General features: G+C 40.1%; 1 long non-coding RNA gene across 2 annotated transcripts in view; it reads right to left on the bottom strand.

The window, feature by feature from the left end:
• Positions 1-490: 490 nt before the first annotated feature.
• LOC111092150 overlaps positions 491-6,437 on the bottom strand; it is a 28,743-nt gene continuing 22,796 nt past the window's right edge. For both annotated transcript variants that reach the window (XR_005377474.1, XR_005377473.1), the window contains exon 4: positions 491-1,319. This is a non-coding gene — a long non-coding RNA (uncharacterized LOC111092150). The remainder of the gene's footprint in view (positions 1,320-6,437) is intronic.

Below are 6,437 nucleotides of genomic sequence, written 5' to 3'. Positions count from 1 at the left end.
CCTGGTGCTAGTTGACTCATTAACCAGAAACTGATTATCCAGATCTCTTGATTCTCCCCCCACCCCCACTGCTGCTGGTCTTTTCCCCTTTCCTTGCTCATTAGCACCCCTGGCAAAGGAGCGATGGGTATGATCAAATCCACAGGAGTCCTTTTTTAAAAACTTGATTCAGGCCAGAAGGAAGAATAAAGTTGAAACTAGTAACAGATGATATAATTTTTCTTCTTTTTTTATTGTGGTAAAAGACATATAACATAAACTTTACCACTTCAACCATTTTTAAAAGTATACAATTCAGTGACATTAAGTACATTCACACTATTGTATAACCATCACCACCAACTTTTTCAACAGTCTGTAGAACTTGGGATTGTCTATGAACATTGACTTTTCATTGTGTCCCTATTGTCTATTTATTCAGATATTCAAGAGCTGGTTGGACTAACAAAATGTCACTTCTAGATAACTGAAAATAAGTATTTTTTTGGTATTTTTATATCAAGTATTATGAAGCAAGAATGTTATATCAGACAGGCATTGCTATATAATAAACCATTCCAGAATATAATGACTTGAAACAATCATCATTTATTTAGTCACTATCCTAAGTAATGGCAATCTGGCTGGGCTTAGCTGGGTGATTCTGCCTCTTTGGACTAGACACAGTTGATGTTGGCTGGGCACACTCTTGTAGCTGTTGTCAGTTGCCAGGTCCACTAAGGTCTGGCTGGTGTAAGATGGCTCAGCTGGAATGGCTCAGCTCAGCTCATGTGTTTTCTCAACTTCCAGCAGTCTTATTCAATATGGCAGCTCAGCAGGACCTCAAGAGCAGTGAGAGGGCCAGGGCTCAAGTACTCTTCTTGTTCCTGCTTATATCACCATTGCTCCTGCCCCATTGGCCAGAATAAGTTCCATGACCAAGCCTAGAGTCAGTGTGATAAAAACTACCAAAAAGCATGTAAGCAGGAGGCATGAACAAACTGGGCCCATTACTGGGATGAATCCACTGCAGTTATTATCCTTCCTGGGGCTAAAATTCTGTGTGAAAATAACTATTTGTCTGAGACCATCTTAGTTTACATTAAAGTATTCCAGCCCCATTCTGATGCCCAGACAAGCATTTTCAAGGGCTGCCTTTGCACAATTGATATAACTGAGCCAGAGCCATTTGACCCCAGCTGACGTCATCTTTGTGACCCAACAAAATCACTGAATTTAAACCATATTATTTCTCTGACCCAACTAGGTGAAGATCTGATTGGGCATCATGGTTAGTGTTACCTCTTCTGATGGTCATCTTGCATCATTATCTTCTTCTCCTGAAAGAAAAAAGCAGAGGGTTGGAAGAACTTTGTACCATGGGCAGGAAACAACAACAGGAGAAAGAAGACTGTATACAGAATTGGTTTCCCCTTTCTAAACCTGTGTTCCCATCTCCAATCCATCTTCTCACCAGCATAGTGGGGCTTTGTGCTGGTTAAAGGATCTTTCTTGCTTAAAGTGTTCTCAAAATAAAAAAGTAAGCATGCTCTGTCTCTCACATTAGATTTTGATGAAATGAAAAGTCTAACTCAAGTTTTTTAATATTTGGATCAAGAATTTGTCATAAATTGGGAAACCTATAACCTCAAATTTAAGGTGTTAAGTATATTTCTTTTTTTTTCATTATTATTTTATTAAAGTAATACTTGCTCTTGGTAGTAAATTGCCTGTCCTCTTTATCCCAGACCTCTAGCCCCCAGTCACTTGCCCAGAATGCTATCTTATTACTAGTTTCTTATGTACTAGCGAACATGTGTATGTCTGTTACACATACATTGTAGATTGAAGCATATTAAATTGCCACTGTTGAAATGTTTTGACCTACAAAAACAGGATTGTCCTATCATATAATCTACCTTTTTAAAAAAGATTTTATTTACTTATTTGACAGAGAGAGAGAGAACAAGCAGGCAGAACAGAAGCGGGAGAAGCAGGCTCCCTGTTGGGCAGGGAGACCAATGTGGGGCTGGATCCCAGGACCCTGGGATCATGACCTGAGCTGAAGGCAGATGCTTAACCAACTGAGCCACCCAGGTGCCCTAATATCTATATCTATATCTATATTTATATCTATATCTTTATATATATATATATATATTTATGTCAATAAGAGCATAAAAATACACTGGTCTGCATCTTGGTGTTTTAACTTATCTAAATGTCCTGGAGACCTTTCTATACCAGTATAAAAGGCTTGATGTTATTCTTTTCCATGACTACAATTTAGGTATGACTATAATTTATTTAACAATTCCCTTTCTGATGCACACTTAGGCTTGTTTCCAGTTTTTGTTATTACAAATCCTGCCAGAGTTCCTCACTCAGCATTTGAATCTGGGCATCTGCAGGATGACATATGGAGATATGCAATGACAGTCTGCTGTTTTCCTGTCTTGTGGTCTTCTGGCTCCTTGCAAACTGACTCAAGCCATGACAGATCCCCTAAGTCGTTGGCTCCTGTGTTACAAGATCAGTTATAAGGGATACTAGGAACACCAACCAAAATCTTTGTTCTTCCCACTCCCTGTAGCTTTAAAATTGGTTTGACTCCTAAAACCAGAAGGATTTGAATGCCTAGCAAACCCCTCCCTTTGTGGGCAGGAGTCTTGTCTGGAAGCCCTTCAGTGTGAAGAGATGCTTATTTCCCAGACAGACCTGATTCTTTTTTTTTTTTTTAAGATTTATTTATTTATTCATGAGAGACACAGAGAGTGAGAGGCAGAGACACAGGCAGAGGGATAAACAGGCTCCATGTAGGGAGCCTGACATGGGACTTGATCCCTGGACTCCAGGATCATGCCCTGGGCCGAAGGCAGGCGCTAAACCACTGAGCCACCCAGGGATCCCCGACAGACCTGATTCTTGACTCTGCTGCTCAGTAGTTGTGTGGCTTTGGGTGACTTATTTACCCTCTCCACACTTCCTCAGTGAACCTGAAAGGTATGAAATGGTATACCTATTCCATAGTGTTCTGATGAGGATTAAAAGAAATGATGTACCTGTCACACAGTAGGCATGCCACAAATCAGCCATTTGCTCCTTAAACCAAGTTCCCATAGCCAAAACACTTAGTGTTTTCCTAGAAGAGCTAGGCCAGTGATGATTGTAAGGAAATATAAAAAAGTCTTCTGCAAGCCCACCTTGCTGGCTGGCTTGCAGGAGGCAGTATTTGTTTTCTGATCTCAGTTATCGGTGGATTGTGATTCCTAATCCTTGAATTCTGACCCCATCTTTGGCAGAGAGCTTGGCTTCAAAAGTCTTATTCCTAAAAAGTTAAAAGATAGCAGGCAAGAGAACATATTCCCAGAATCCTTACAACACCAGATGTTTTATCTCTTTTCCTAGCCTCTAGCTCAGTCAGATGATCTGTAGACATGTAATTATTCACCGTCTAGACTGAGCCATCTTGTCGACCACAGAGGGCGAAGAAGGTCAGGAATGGAAAGGAGTCACTAGTCAAAGGGCCCAACACTATGCTTTTATTTGTTAATTTTAGGATAATGTTTTTAGACTTTTTAAGCACATGCTCATTTTTGAGAGATCCATAAAAGCAAAAAGAAAAAAAGCAAAACCTTTCTAGAAATCACAGTTTTCAACTTTTGATAAACACCATTCTGGACATCTCTCCACACACTTACACAGCTCAAGTGTTCAAAATATGGATAGGTGGCCTATTTGGGTGGAAATGATTATACTAAATATCTTATTTGTTTACTTATTTATTTTTTGTTTTCCAACCTACCCACCCCAAATCCTACCCTAGAAAAGTCCACGAGGGCAGGAACCTTGATTATCTTGTCCTCTGTGGGGAATCCTCAAAGTCTAGTACAGGTCTGACACATAGAGGACACTCAAAACGTGTTAAATGTTGAAATATTTCTACTTGGATGTCTTTATAATTTTTTCTTTCACCTTGCAGTTCAATAGCTACTCCAGGATATAACTTAGTGTTGATCATTGTACATCCTTTTTTTTTTTCTAGAACGTATTTTTCTTTTTTTTCTTTTTTTTTTTTAGATTTTATTTATTTATTCATGAGAGACAGACAGAGGGTGTGAAGAACGAGGCAGAGACATAGGCAGAGGGAGAAACAGGCTCCTAATGCAGGACTCGATCCTGGGACTCCAGGTTCACACCCTGAGCCAAAGGCAGATACTCAACCACTGAGCCACCCAGGCGTCCCTAGAACATATTTTTCTTTCAATGTTTCCTTATTTTAGTAAAATTTTCTTCTATTACATTCTTAAGTATGTTGCTCCGTTTTCCTGTTTTCTTCTTCAGAAACCATAATTGTGGATACATGAGTCTCCTTTATCTCCAATATCTATCATCCTCTTTGTATTAATTATTTATAATCAACTTTTCCATTTCATTTCATGCGATGATCTCAAGCCTATACACGGTCTCTCTTTTTGTCTTTATTTTCTGGTACTTATTTCCTGTAGCTTTAATTTCCTTACCCTAAGGGCACATCTTTCCCCAAGTCTGTGTTCCTGGACCAGCGTTGCTCATAGTAAGCTCTTTAGGGTGCATGCCATCTGGGCTGTGATAGGGTTCTGGCTGTCCATTCCGCACCATTCCCCTAGCTTCCTCTCTTGGATTTGTATTGTGTTGTTTTGTTTTTTGAGTGGAACCCTTGGTCACAGGCAACAGAAACAGACTATCAGGGTACAAATTCATTTTTTAGCTAAATTCCATCCCTGACCTCACTAAAAGCAGTGGATATCTTTTCATAGAGATAAGAGCATTCCCTACCTCTTTCCTGGGCTGCCCATGAAACTGGATCTCAACACTCTAAAAATCCTTGGATATGTTCTTCTTGATGTTGACAAATACTTTTGAAGAAATACATATCCTTATCAGAGTTTGAGGCAGCGTGTATTAGCTGTCAGCTTACTCCCTCATCTCAGCCTCGATTTCTTGGCATTTGCCAGCAATGATTCATACTCTGGGGTGTGATACTGTTTCAGATTCCTACTTCATTGATGATGGATTGTATTCCCTCCATCCTTTGTCCTTTTTGCTAATTTGGATGGAGTTCAAACTCAGATTAGAGTGAAGATGCCACCATTTTTACATCACTACTAGGTTAATCAGAGGAGTCAGACTTGGACCAGATGAAAGGGCTTTTTGCAACTGGGAATTATGAGTCTGATGCCAGTTGAATTCCTGTGATGCTCTCACTTCTCAAGTTCACCCTCCCCAGCCATCTATCTCTGTGGTGAAGACACTGCTTAATGCATCCACCACGTGCCTCACTAATGATGCTTTCCACAGGCTTGCTGCATTCTCCTCTCTTATAATAAGTGCTATGTGGCCCTCAATGCCTGGACCACACATTCATTAATATTTATGCTTCCCGAGAGTGATGGGGTGTCCCGGTGATTTGCAGACATGAGCAGGTGCCCCTAATGGAAGAATAAGTAGGAGCCGTCTCTTGGGGAATAGCAGCTTTCAGTCTTCCTGTCGTAGAAAAGAAGACTTTGGGTTGGTAATGGAAACATCCACAGCTTTCGTGGAGTAATCTCCAACTATCCAACTGGCTGACTTGGACTACAGTTGTGAGAAAGGTTGGAGAAAAGATGGAGAGGTAGCTGATGTTCCCAAGTAGAGAGGAGAGAAGTCCTATTTCCTTCCCTAATCAAAGGCTTCCTTATTACTGTGAAGTCAGAGACAGAAGCTTTCTAGTGGCGAGTTACACATACCCCAGTTTGTCTCCTTGCACACTCAGATTCCAGTTCCCTACTCTAACATGTTATCGCATACTCACAAACTTTTCTTCAATGCATGAAACCTTAGTGAAATATTATTAGTCATTATCCATATTGGCTATCAAATGCCATATCTACTTCAACCTTTGATTTAGTTGTCAAGTTATGACAATGGAAATAAACAACCAGTCCCATGGGGTGGGGTCAGGATACTGCCAATTTCTGCCTGCTGAAATTTCCTGTGGCCCATTGGTTCAAATAGGGCAGCTTAGGGTAACCTCTATTCCATAAATAGACAGTGCTGAAGTTTTTATACTTTGTTTTGTATTAGCTTTAAATATCTGGCAATGTCCAGTTCACTAGATTCTGCTGACCACATACAATGACTCCCCTATGCACACATTTGGAGTGTGTCATTTCTGCAAACTGTACTCATGTGAATAAAGTAGGAAACATTATGATAGGAGTCCAAGCTGGTGTGACTTACAGTCTGCCAAGGCCTTTGTTAAAACAAGGATGTTGACTGGTTTTCCTGATGTGGTGATTTGAAAATACATCTGCAAGTTTTTGACTCTCATCCCATCAAAAGGTAGGGATTTTAATTCCCTTCCTATGGAATATGAACTGATCTTTATGACTCATTGCTAATGGATAAAATGTGGCAGAAGTGTTGATGAGTGACTT

This window comes from Canis lupus, chromosome 24 (genome assembly GCF_011100685.1).
Source record: "Canis lupus familiaris isolate Mischka breed German Shepherd chromosome 24, alternate assembly UU_Cfam_GSD_1.0, whole genome shotgun sequence".
NCBI lineage: Eukaryota > Metazoa > Chordata > Mammalia > Carnivora > Canidae > Canis > Canis lupus.
The sequence above is the reverse complement of the archived record's forward strand: the minus strand, read 5'-3'. Positions and strand labels throughout refer to the sequence as shown.